General features: G+C 42.8%; 1 pseudogene; it reads right to left on the bottom strand.

The window, feature by feature from the left end:
• Window positions 1-3,073: 3,073 nt before the first annotated feature.
• LOC117309426 (UDP-N-acetylglucosamine--peptide N-acetylglucosaminyltransferase 110 kDa subunit-like) overlaps window positions 3,074-14,188 on the bottom strand; it is a 55,924-nt pseudogene continuing 44,809 nt past the window's right edge.

Raw genomic sequence — 14,188 nt, 5'->3', positions numbered from 1 at the left:
AGACAATAGGAGCCTCTTAACCTGTTCCTTTGTCCAGAGACACAGGCCATTTCTCAGTGAAGGCCTCTGCCATCACTGAGGTTGCAGGGGAGATGTGGTAACTGGGGAGAAAAAGACCAATGGGGATGACCCCCTCACTCCTCAACATCCAAGCCCCCCACTTTCTCACTTGTCTGGCTAGAAATAAAAGGTTCGATCCCATGGTTTTAACTTTCAGCTGTTGCTGGACTTTGCGTGCCTTGCCTAAGCTGGGAGACAGAGGCAGGAAAAAAAACCCACCATAATCACCCTGTTATGGGCTGTTATTCAACTTTGGACTTCCAGGCCCCATCTGCCTGTTAGCGTTCACTTCTTAGAGTTTCAAGTGCATGCTGTTTGTCCTCTATCTTGCCCCACTGCGGCTCTCAAGCCTTCGTAATATGACCACATTTCTCGTGCCACATGTAAACATTCTAACACTTTGCAGATACTGAATTAAAAATCTATTATTTACATTGACTTCACCATTTTCATTTTCCTGGTGTGTTCAGTAGAAAATTCAAAATTACATATGTGCCTGGCATTATGTATTTTTTGGTGAGCAGTGATCCAGAGGATGGAAATGTATGCCTCCTTCGACTCCTTAAACTTAACCTCACTCTGGGGCAATGTCCCAGCCAGGCAGAAACTGCAGTGTGTCTTGGAGAAGGTCTTTTGCATTGAGATAGTAGGATGCTCTTTTAGCTTCAAGAACTTGGATGTTGTTGAGTTTAACCTGGTATAAGTTCAAATTAGAGTGTTTTAATTTTAGGATGTTAAAGGTAATCCCCATGTTAAACACAAAGAAAATAGCTATAGAATAGTCCCAAAAGGAAGTGAGAAAGTAATTTAAATATTTTATTGTAAGAAATCAGCTAAACACACACAACGAAAGATAGGAATGCAGGAAATGAGGGGCAAAAAAGCTTTGGGCAGATGGAAAAGAAACAACACAATAGCAGAAATAAGTCTTTTTTTTGTCAGCAATTACTTTAAATGTAAATGGATTAAACTCTCCAATCAAAATACAGAGATTGGCGGAATAGGTAAAAACATATGATCCAACTATATGCTGTCTACAAGAGACTTACTTGAGATCAAAAGACTCAAGCAGGTTGAAAGTTAAAGGATAGAAAAAGGAATTCCAACCTCAGTGAGAAAACTCAAATAGTAACCAAAGAGAGCAGGAGTGTCTATACCAATATCAGACAAAATAGACTTTGAATTTAAAATGGATCAAAGAGTTACATATAAGAGCTAAACTATACAAAGTTCTGAAGAAAAAAAGAGATAAATCTTCATAGTCTTGGATTTGGCAATGAACCCTTAAATATGATAGCAAAAGCACAGGCAACAAAAGGAAAAAGAAATTGGACTTTATCAAAATTAAAATCCTTTGTGTTTCAAAGAACACCAACAAGAAAGACATAATACAACCTTCAGAATGAAGGAAAATGTTTGCAAGTCATATATCTGATAAAGCCTAGTATTCAGAATATGTAAAGAACACTGGCAACTCAACAATAAAATGTCAAATAACCAAATTTTAAAAATGAGAAAAAGAATCTGCATAGATACTGCTCCAAGGAAGAGACACAAATTGCCAATAAGCACATGAAAACATGTCCAAAATTATTAGTCAAAATTATGCAAACTGAAACCACAGTGAGATACCACTTCATACCCACTATTGTGCCATATAATTTTTTTAAAAACAAGGGTTGGCAATGATGTGGGGAAATTGGCACTTTCAAGCATCGCTGGTGCAAATATGAAAAAGAAAATAGTTTGGCCGTTCCTCAAAAAGTTCAACACAGAGATACAGCATGGCCCAGGAACTCCACTCCCAGTATATGTCCAGGAGAAATAAAAAACATATGTTCACACAAAAACTTGTACATGAGTGTTACTATTGTCAGTATCATTATTCATAATAGCCAAAAAGTGGAAACAACCCAACTATTCGCCAACTGAGGAATGGAAAAATTAAATGTGTTATATCCATACAATGAATATTATTCAGCCATTAAAAGGGTGAAGGACAGATACATGCTACAACCTGGATGCACCTTGAATACATTTTGCTTACTGCAAAAGTCAGACACAGAAGTCCGCACATTGTGTGGTTCTATTCATATGAAATGTCCAGCATAGGAAAATCAATAGAGACAGAAAGACCCAGGGCTGGGGTGAAAGGGGAGGACAGAATGAGAATGACTGATACTAGGCATGAGGTTTCTCTTGGGGATGATGAAAATGTACTGGAATTAGAGATGTTCATTGCAAAACCTGAGTACACTAAAAGCAGCCGAATCACACAGTTAAAAAAAAAATGTGGGGCTTCCCTGGTGTCGCAGTGGTTGAGAGTCCGCCTGCCGGTGCAGGGGACGCGGGTTCGTGCCCCGGTCCGGGAAGATCCCACATGTCGCGTAAGCGGCTGGGCCCGTGGGCCATGGCCACTGAGCCTGCGCGTCCGGAGCCTGTGCTCCGCAACGGGAGAGGCCACAGCAGTGAAAGGCCCGCATATCGCCAAAAAAAAAAAAAAAAAATATATATATATATATATATATATATGAATTGATGGAATATGAATTATATCTCAATCAAAAGATAATATGACAATATTTTTATAGTCATTACTCTTGATCAGTTTCATTATGGAATTCCCACAGTGACTTCAATGGAGTGGCTTGTATGGGATGATATTTGAGGCTCAACCCTTTTGGGACTAGATGTTCATTTTGAGCTGTGAATGACGGTGAGGGCCAGCCAGTATATTTTCTTCACGGAGGATCAATCCCCATATGTATCCTTGGTTTGAATCCTTGTCTTTCTCTCTTCATATTCCTGAAACAAGTTCCTAGGAAATACATTCACTATAGTGAGAGGTGTTGACATCTTCCTGGCAAAAGTCTTAACTTATTCACAGGTCAAACTTCAGATCTCCTTATTACTAGCTGCCCGGGGAGTCCCCTGAATCAAAGTAGGGTTTATGAAGATGGACCTTGCATTTTAGCGTGCACTTAAAATACCCAACAGGCTGATCACATGGGGAAAATAACTTTATTTACATGAGACAAGTACAAAGTCAGCACAACACAATGAGGGAGAGTATGGGTGCTGGTGCCTGATGGCCTGCAATCAAATCCTATTTGAACGCCACCTGTACCTGGGAAGGTTAGTTACCTAGCCCTTCTGTTTCTCAGTTCCCTGGCCAGTGATATGGAAATATTAGTAGGACCTGCTTATTCGTATTATGTCCTGAGGCTAAAAATTAGTAAATACAAAGCCTGAAGAAAAATGATGGGTACTTCATAAGTGCTACCTACATAAATGTTCAAGTATTAAATGCCTGGAAGAATAAGTAGGTTGTCTCCAGAAAGGGCACCTAGGAGGCTACAAACAGGAGGATAGAGCCTACTTTTTCACATTGATGACATGAGTAAGAAGTTTTAGAGCTCATGGAAAGAATATTATTTCTTGTGGTGCACTGTGGGGTGGGCAGAGTAGGGGCTGTGACCCATATTTTATGGTTCAGGGCACTGAAATTTAGACAGATTGAGTAACTTGCCCAGAGTCACAACACTGATGAGTGATGGGTCTGAGGCAGGGGAGGGATAGAGATTCCTGAACACATGGACATGAGATCATGCCCTGGATACACAAACCAAGAGCTCTCCTCACTCCCTTTCCCACATCCTCCTGCCCCAAGGATGCTGCAGGGAGACAGCTGGTACTCGGAGGAGGTGCCTGGCCCAAGAGAATGGCTCAAATCTGGACCCACCTCCTGGCTCTACGTTTCAATCCCTGACCCCAAATGCAATGTCTTTCCCCCAAATGCAGACCCCCTGATGGACCGGGGTATCCAAATATGTGTGCATCTTCCCTCCCTTCCCCCTCAGCACTTGATTCTAGCAGCTGATTTGCAGTGAGACTTCCTGGTGGTCAGGTGACCACCCTGAATGACCAGTAGTCTACTTGACTCCCTAACTGACTCAAAACCCAGGACATTCCAAACCAACTGCCCACATGACAGTTGCACAGAGAATTAGCATCATCTTCAACTGATCAAACCTGGATGATGAGCAGTTAATATTCATTAGCTGGGAACAGGGTCTACTGGGCTGGTGTTTTGGTGGCTTAACAGATGAAGTTTACAGGCCCCCAGGGTCTCACTGACTAGAAACTGACCAATCGTCTGAGCAGCTTGGACTAAGGCCTGGCTAAGAGCGGGCAGTGGCTGCACGGGCTCTGAGTGGGCACCTTCCCTGCCCAATCCTCCCTCAGCCAGATCCAGGCTCTGCTGTACAAACTACAGCCATTGCTCCTGAATCTACTTGCTGATATTATTTCCACAGTACCTTCAGTGGAGTGGTTAGTGGGGGTGCTATTTGTGTCCCTACCCTGTTGTTTGGCCAGATGCTGATTCTGATGTGCCTGAACCACCGCTGCGGATGGCCAGCAGATTATCTTGATCGCAGATGATATTCTTGTGCATCCTGTGTTTGACTCCTTTATAATCTTCCTTTTCTTCTTGGTACCCGAGTCATGATCCAGGAAAACACAACAAAAACTGAGAGAACTATTGATATGTTGCTGGGAGAAGACCATGCAGAGGTGTCAATTCATTCCCAGGTCACACGTCTGTTCTCTTTGTTCACCAGCCTCCTAGGGGAGTCTAGGGGAGTCAAGTGAATCGAAGCTGGGCTGAGAAGAGGGTGTTGCAATGTGGTGTGCACTTAAAATAGCCAGCAGGCTGACTGCACGGAGACATGACTTTTTTTAGTGAGATAATACAGAAAGGGAGCACAGCACAGTGACCGACAGAGTGGGGGCTGGTGCCTGATGGTCTGGTTTCAAATCATACCAGAAGCCACATGAACCTGGGAAAGTTATGCAGACCCTCTGTCCTCAGTTCCTTGTTCTGTGATAACGGAAATGTTAATAGGGCCCACTTATTGGTATTACATGATGAAGCTTAATACAGCAAATCAGGTAGACCCTGATGAAAAATGATGGTTACTTCATAAGTGCTACCTAAGTGTTCAAATATTAAATGTCTGGAAGAATAAGCAAGAAATGTGGTAGTGCTGCCTCCAGAGAGGGGACCTGGATGCCACAGGGCAGGGGAGTGGGGAAGGTTATGGGTGTGATGCTTTAGAGCTTGTGAAGAATATCTGTCATCATCTCCTGTGATCCCCACATCAGCCCCGTGGGGAACTCATGGCAGGTGCTGTGAACCATATTTTATGGTACATGGCACTAAAATGTTGAGATTTTAAGTGACTATCCCGGAGTCGCAAAGCTGATGACAGATGGATGTGGGACAGGAATGTAGTTGGTTCCCTGGGACAGAAATCCCTGAACCCCTGAATCCTCTAGATGGTGCACTGGACTCCTGAGCCCAGGGCTCCCCTCCCTCCATCCTCCCAATCCTCCTGCCTGCCCCATGGTTGCTCCAAGGACAGGAGGGGTCTGAGCCAACAGGAGGGCCCATGCCTGACCCACTGCCTCCCTTACATGTTGATCCCTGACCCCACAGCTCTTACATATCCCTGAAAGAAGGTCCCTTGAAGGATCAGGGGGTCCCATCTACGTCCCTCCTCCCTCAGCGTCTTCACACACTGGGTGAGCCTCCTGGTGGTCTGACCAGTGGTCGGCTTGTCTCCACGTGGCTCAGAGCCCTGGTCTCTCCAAGCCAGTTGCCCACATGGCACGTCTCTAACAAATTAGCTTGGTCTTCAACAACCAGCCCTGGATGCACAGGTAGTGCTGATTAATGAGGACAGTGGCCTGCTGGGCTGTGCTTGGTGGTTTAGTGGGTGAAGCTGGCATGCCCCACTGTCGCCTGACTATTGATGTGAGCAACTGTCTGAGTAGCCTGGGCTACGGCCTGGCTGGGGAGGGGCCGTGGCTGCACTGGCTCTGAGGGCGCACCTTCCCTGCTTATCCTTCCTCATCAAAAACCAGCCCCTACAAACTCCTCATCCATCCCTAGACCCTGCAGTGGCACAGGAGAGAGGCCCATGCCCTTCTAGAGGGACCCCTCCATAGCCACAGCCTAGAGACCCCATCCCAGGACTGTCTCTGAGGATGACCCAGGCCCTCCTAATCTGTCACCAAATGTTCATTCCACTAACCCGATGGCATTGTCCCTTCTCTCCACGTTCCCAGGCAGCACCCAAACACCCAGTGATCCTGTTCACATCAACCACTGGAAATACCACCACAAAATCCCAGTTTCCTTCCTTTCTGAAAACCTCTAGATTTAGACTGCTAATATTTGCTTTTGGATTTTGACATCGACATTCAGAAGTGTTTAGCCTGTAATTTCTCCTGTCCTGTAATATCTGCTGCTGGTATGACATCAGTATTCTCCTGGTCCGATGAAAGCAGTGTGGGTGTGTTCCCTCTGTATCTGTTCTCTGGAAGAGTGTGTAGGAGACGGGCATCGTTTCTGTCTTAAATGTTTGGTAGAAATTAGAGGAAGCCACCGGGCCCTGAAGTTTGTTTTGTGGGGAAATTTTTTTGGCATCTCTTTCTAATTGAAGTTTCCTTGGTGTATTGTACAGGTCACAGACCTTAAGCGTAGAGCTTTATGGTTTCTTGTAAATATAAACATATCTGTTACCAACACCCAGTTCAATATACAGGACGTCCCCAGCACCCTGGCTGCCCCCTGTAGAAGGGGAGAAGAATAAGTGCTAACTTATTCAGTTATAAGAATGAAATCAGTTACTCCACGTATATTCCAAGTGCAGTGATTTACACACAACTCAAAATGAGTGTGGCAGCACAATCAGAAAGTAGTGGAGGGCGCTGGAGGGCTGGGAGAATCCAGTCCCTTTGGGATTTCCGCTGTGGAGGTCGGGCCAGAGTAAGGAAGCTGAGAGGAGCTTCTCAGAAGCATCTGGGCTTTTACAGAGGGAAAAACTACTGCTCCCCAGAGTGGAGCGCCCATTGTAATTCACTGAGCCCTCCCTTTGCGGAGGGTGCTTTTCTATACTTGTGTGTTATCTTACATAGAAGTGTTTTAAAAAAAAACTGAGGAGGAGATCAATTTTGCTTGATGTAACAGCCTTTCACTGTTAAAAGTAAGACCTATATCTAAAATTTATGCTAAATCTGTACAGCTCCAACAGGAAGTAACCGGCACTCACTAGCTGACTCAGGAGCGGAGGGGGAGCAGAGAGGCATTCCTCCTTCCTTGGCCTCGTGTCTCATTTAAGCTGCCAGACGCTGCACAAGCTCCATCCCCTCTGAGTCTCAGGCTGAGGCCTCCAGGTCACAGTCTTCACAGGTGTCAGACCAGAACCTGCCATACAAAGGCAGGGACTGGAGTCAGTGGGGAGGTGGGCTTCCTGGGGTCGGTGTGTGGGACCCAGGGGGCTACTCAGACCCTGCAAGTGACTTTGGGCCCTGACATCCCCAGGGCTCACATCCCCAGGGCACTGGGGCCTGTTTGCTGCTCTTTGCCAAGTGTGTTCTGGTAGCAGAGAGACCTGTCCTACAGGGGCGATTTAACCTGGGCATTTGGCCGGGCGGCGTTCAAGTGACTGGTCCCCTGAACAGTGAAAGTGATGCAGAGGAAAGGGGAGGCTCTGGGGCTCCAGGGTGAAAAGTGTGGGTCCCTCCCTGTGCGCCGTGAGGAGTGGGAGGTCTGATGACACACGTGGGAGTAGTGACCCTGTCCCTCCAGCCCACATGCAACACGGCCCATCATGAGACCAGCACAGTGGAAGTGGGCAGAGAACCGCTATGTTCCCTTTTCCCCTAATAATCATTTTTCTTTCTTTAACACCCCAGCCAAACTTGCCTGTGCTTTTTAATTTAAAAATATCCTGATGCTGTGGTCATAGAATCATAAATTCTATAGCTTTGCTGTATCCCAACATGAAAAGTTTGTAGAAGACACTGCTTTTCAGCGTGTAATAAAACCAGATGTATTTGTTATCTAATTTTAACGTCATAATTAACTTGGAATCCTGGCCCTTTAACTCATCCTAAATTAGCATTGCTTTGAATTGCCTTCATTTTGTGTGTGTGTTGTATTCAATTTTTACACATCTATGAAAAATCTATAGAACCTCAGGTTGAGAAATGGTGCCATGAGGTGACCCAGGCCCTTCAGTGGGGCTCCACAGAGGCTGCGGGGTCCCCAGGGGCTGGGCAAATCCCAGCCAGGTGTGGATCCTGCAGTGTCCCCTACCGGATGCCAGGGCTACCGCGTGCCCACAGGGATGCAGCAGCGCTGGGCCAGGTGAGCTGTCTGCTTGCGTGAGAAGAAGCCCCGGTGCCTCTGTCCTCCTCACCCTTTCCCCAGGACGCCTGAACTGGGGGGTACCAGGGCCACTCCAGATATCTCACTACACCTGGTGATTAACTGGGGATGTTGCCTGCTGACCTTGGCGGGTTGGGAGGGCAAGGCTGGGTCCTGCAGAGGGAGATGTTGAACCTCACCAGGGACACTCTTTATATAGAACACAATGTGAACAACACCTCCAGGAGTGATGTATGTGGTGACCCCACAGACACCTTCGGCCCCCCATCTAAACATAAGAGCCTGGCATCTTCAGGGGTTCTATGGAACGGGGACTGTTCCCTGGCGAGATGCACTCAGGTCATCCTCCAGTTGCCTGCGCAGATTACCACCATTCTCTTCTCTCCACCTTTTTGTTCACATGCAGTGGTGACCACCTCCGTGCTCTTCTCTGGCTTTTGGGTTTTCCTGAAGAGCAAAAAAAAAAAAAAAGTCAGGGATGGCAAGGGAAGCACATACACTTATTTGCCTTCTGCTCTTCCTCCTACCCTCTCCACGCTCACATTTCCTCTTCTTGTTCTTCCTCATCCTTTTACTTCATCCCTTCTCTTGAATCCAGGACAAGAGAATTTCTTTTTTTTTTTTAATAGGATGAGTTGGTCTTCTTTTATTTATTTATTTATTTTTAACGTCCTTATTGGAGTATAATTGCTTTACAATGGTGTGTTAGTTTCTGCTATAAAAGTGAATCAGCTATACATATACATACATCCCCATAACCCCTCCCTCTTTTGTCTCCCTCCCACCCTCCCTATCCCACCCATCCAGGTGGTCACAAAGCACCGAGCTGATCTCCCTGTGCTAAGCGGCTGCTTCCCACTAGCTATCTATTTTATGTTTGGTAGTGTATATATGTCCATACCACTCTCTCACTTTGTCACAGCTTAACCTTCCCCCTCCCCATATCCTCAAACCCATACCGTTTTTATGCTAAGTTATATTCTACATGTACCTGGAAAAATGTTAAAAAGGTTTTTAAAGAACTGCGCATCTATTTTTGAAGCTGATTTGCCTGTTCAAGGCTTGCTAGCACTTTATCCATCTCAGTGCTATTTCACTTAGTAAACAAATGCAGTTGCCATAATTGCTGCATATGTGTCTGTGTTCCCTTCTAGGTTATATGTTTTTGAAGTTAGAAACTATATATATATCACAGCCCCTATGTATAGCACAATATCCATTGCTAATTCAGATTGTGCTTTGAGATATGAGACAAAATTTAAGACTTTTATTATAGTCATAAACATCTAGCAAACCAACCAGAAAATAAAAACTAATTTTCAACTGGTTGGCCAAGAACAAAAAAGAGAGGAATACCTAGTGCAAAATCATATCTCTAATAACTACTGTTGGATTTAGAGCACACACATGCTAAACTTATTTTAAAATATCTTCTCATCAAAGATTTGAGGTTGGACCTGAAAAAATTATATCAGAAGTGAAAATAATTATGTGGTCTGACCAGCGTGGATCACACAAAGTAAGTGTATACTATATATAAAGTAGATAAACTACGAGGTCCTGCTGTATAGCACAGGCAACTATATTCAATACCTTGTAATAACCTATAAAGGAAACGGATCTGAAAAAGAAATATATATATCTGAATCTCTTGGCTGTACACCTGAAACACAACATTGTCAATCAACTATACTTCAAGTAAAACAAAACAAAAGAAAACAAAGTAAGTGTAAAGGGAAGTATAGTTTTATAAATTCACCTCTGATATCCAATGGACCAACTGAAAGACAACAGAAAGTACAACTTTCTAGGAGACAGGACATGGCCAGCAAACAAGGCCATTACCCTCGGTAATGGTCATACCTGCCAAAAAATATACAGACTAGCCTGCATTCATGAATACATAGGAATTCTTCATTTATCTGGCATTGTTAGGCAATGAGGTATTGTATGTTACGAGAAGTTTTTATAAATGACAAATTGAAGAGGAGTTATTTTAACCTTCACTCGGTAATTTTTTTCTAAAATTAAGAAATGTATCCATTGGTGTATCTAATGTTTCCTTGATAACTCGGGGTCATCAGTTCAATCAACGTTTGCATGAATAATGCAAATGGAAACAAGACAGGCATGCTTACTGAAACTGAAAATGACATGGCACTGGCTGGAATAACTGATGAGAGAGGAAGAAAAAAGCAAAAATGAAAACAAACCGTGATCAAGAAACAATCAGTCAAGTTCTGACTTTCTGTACTTAGTTTCAAAATGAGATACCACAAATCCCAGCGAGAGACTCCAGCATCATTAGCTGTCTTTCTCCTTTGTTTCCACCTTCCTTTCCTTTTCCTTCTATCCTAGATTGTTCCAGGAAGTGCTTATAGCTGCTTGCAAGACAAATTCTAATACTTGCTTTCTCTCACACAAACTTCACAATATGTCCATGTGATAAATAGTGTGGAGGTAAAAGACAATTCATCACAGGCACATCTCCTATGAAAATAAAATTAGAAACTAGCTTCTAAACATGCAGAGAGAAGGGCGTGGTGTCAGGCACTAATTTCCTTGCGAATTCCTCTCCATTTCTAATAGACGTTCTACTTTATCAAGATCCCTTTTTATTGATGTCCTATTCCAGACTGCTCCACTCCGCCCATCCTCATCCTGTAAAATACAGTCACACTCTTTTGTGACCCTACTTATTTGCCCATTAAATAATTAATCATAGAACTGTCGGAATTAAACAGAGTGAAATTAAAATACTGGAGTCACTCGGAGGGTTTAAGCAGCTCCACCAGAAAATACTGGGCATGGATTTAAAAGAGGCTGCGTGGGACTTGCTCTTGTCCAAGTTCTTTCTCAAGAAGTACCTGAAATAAGCCTAAATTCAGAGTTAATCAGACTGGCCTGCTTTCTCAGGTGGACTGGAACACATTGCTCTTTCCCCTCAACTCCCTGATGTCAGTGGCACTTTCCAGAGATGAGGTGGACTTCTCTGCCTACTGCAGAAGCTCAGTTCCCCCAGGAACCACTCCCCATCTGAATCCCACACTGGAGGCCAGATGCCAGCCTTCCCAGAACATTCGTGGTCTCCTTTCAGTTTTTGACCTGCTCAGATTGAGTTCCTGGAGACTCTTTCTCAGCTTGAAACCTGATCTTCAACCCCTTTCCCTGACCTCGATGGTTACTTGCCTACTTTAGGCCTCAGGTGCTTTAGCTATAAAATGATATATTTGTCCTTAATTCTAAAGTCTTCTTTCTAAGGCTCTACAATGTGGTGGCTCCTTGAAAATGTTTCTCTTTGCTGGTTTTAATTTTGTAGAGAATTAAAACCCCAGCCACTCTAAAAGACAGTAAGTTGCATTGGATAAGGAAAGTGTGCTTGTGTAGTTAGATTAACAGGGATGGAAGACGACTTAGTATGTTTTAAGATACTCATGATCCGTTCTCGTGAGAGTCGGGGGAAGAGAGTTAATAAAATACCAAATGATTGTGACAAATTAAGTTCACCAAGATGTAGCTGATTAGTTACTACTTGAATAAGCCACACAAATCCAATTCAAGTTGTCCTTTATTTTTCTAAGAAGGATCCCAGTGAACTGAGTCCCATGTTCAGTAACTCCACGTTCAATGGCTTAGTCTTTAAAAATTGTTATGTTGCTGGAAGCAGAAATATTGCCCATCAGTCCTAACTGATGTCTACCTATCACGCACATTTGAAATAAATTTATTACTTTGCCTGATCTCAGTGTAATACATTCCAAAGGGGCAAAGAGCACACGAAAATTTATGAAGTCTCCATGTTCTACACTGAAGTATGCAATAAATTACATATTACTTGGCCGTGAAATTCACAAGCCATAGAAACCACGCCATTAGCAATGTATACAGTGGTAAAGAGCAGGTAATGAGAATGATATAAAACAAAATAGACTGTGTATGTTGGCACTGCTGCCAATAAAGCAATTATTAAATGCATTCATATGCATCTACGCTAGGTAAACTCTTTGAGGGCAATTGCTATGAATTCTACATACCTGTCAGGATACTATATATAGCCCATTTTCTATGGCCTTTATTCAAAGACGCTGAGAAAGGGTTACTCTGGGTAAATTCAGACCTTTTCTCAATATAGAATTTGGTCAACATGCATTCTGAACAGCAAAATTTCACAGTATTTTCATACACTAATTGCCACCTCAGCAAATGCAGGATTAAGTATAATGGATTATAAGAAGTTAGAAAGGAAAGATGGAAGAAAAGAAGGAAGGTAGAAAAAAGGTGGGTATGGAGTACTTCAACATTTATGTAAAGAGTGGACCTAAAACTACCCTGAGGTTACTGTGAATTATTAGCATATGCTATAGAAACTTAAATGAAAAAATGAAAAAACCCAGCAAGGGAAACTCAAAGATTCTTTGTTTTTTCACTTTACTGCATATACACGTCCATCTTAAACAATCTATATGCTTATATCCAATAAGAGAGCATTGTTTTGCAAGGCTATTTGGGTTCTATCAGTATGTAAAAGTCGGACAACTCAACTTTAGCAGAGTCAGCCTTCAGGTGAATAATTGCTTCTTTCAGGTTGTGAGCATTTGAATTCTCCAGAAATGTTTCCCAAAAAATGAAAACTAAAAGAGTCCTAGGACAGCGTCCTTTAGAAGTTTTATAGTATCAAGGTTTTTGGAGGAAGAGTATTCTTGTCGATTATCAACACAATGATTCCAAGCAGGTCAATTTATGCTGAGAATATTATATAACAGAACCCACTTCACCTCCATTATACTGACAGTGATCTTCCTTACTTCAACCTTGTGCTTCTTAGTAAAGTTGAAAATACTGAGCCAAGAACAGACAGTGACAATGCCAGAGACTCAGATGTACCTATAGGTGCCTTCAGACAACATCAGCCACCCAGGCTAAAGTCCTGGTTTAAAACATCCCAACATGAATGAATTTCAAAAACCATATGCTGAGCAAGTGAAGCCAGATCAAAAGGGCACCCACTGTATTATTCAACTTACATGAGATTCTAAACTGGGCAAAAGTCATCTCTAAAGATAAAAAACAGATCCGTGGTGGCCTTGGGGTGGGAGATGGGAATACTTCTGCAAAAGCCTAGGAGGAAACTTTCTAGGGTTTTAGGATTGTTATCTATCTTTATGGGGGTGGTAGTTATACAAATGTATACATTAATTAAAAGTCACTGAACCGTTGACTAAAAATGTCTGAATTTTATTGTATGTAAATGATACCTTAATAAGGTTGATTACAAAATGAACCAAAAATAAAACAAAGCAGAAGAGAAACCTCTCAAGACCTCAAAGGAAATACACTGTTTTCTTCCAGGGTACCAGATTGGAAATGAGGCATTGGTCTGTTCTACCCTCAGATTATCCCTAGGATTATCTAGTCTATTTTAAAGCACTAGAGTCCCCTATCAGGAAAACTCACCCCATGTTTAATTACTTTGATTTCTTCTGTGCCTCTTCTCCCAACACAGTGAAGCCATTCACGGAAGAAAAACCACCTTTTTCCTACTTTGCATCATCACATATTCTTTCCAAAGCTATTATGTATGGAATAAAATTTGGCTACACTTTGTAAAAATCTAGCTTTTTGAGCCTTACAAATCTTAACAGTTAACCTATTGCCTCCACTGGAATTTGCAAAAAAAATTATTTTTGAAAAGGAATAGCTGAGACTTGACAATTTTGTTTTTTGTGATTTTCTCTTCCCCTAAGAGAGAAGTGAGTAGGAATGAGAAACACATACATAAAGGAAAAAAAATTATCTTGCTGCCTTTGCATGGTTATAATTTATAGGAGGCCCTTTTCAACAATAATCTATTATCAGAATCAATAAAATATAATCTCCATGAAGGCCAGG

The sequence above is a fragment of the Tursiops truncatus genome, chromosome 1 (assembly GCF_011762595.2).
Source record: "Tursiops truncatus isolate mTurTru1 chromosome 1, mTurTru1.mat.Y, whole genome shotgun sequence".
NCBI lineage: Eukaryota > Metazoa > Chordata > Mammalia > Artiodactyla > Delphinidae > Tursiops > Tursiops truncatus.
This window is presented reverse-complemented; position numbering and strand designations above follow the sequence as displayed.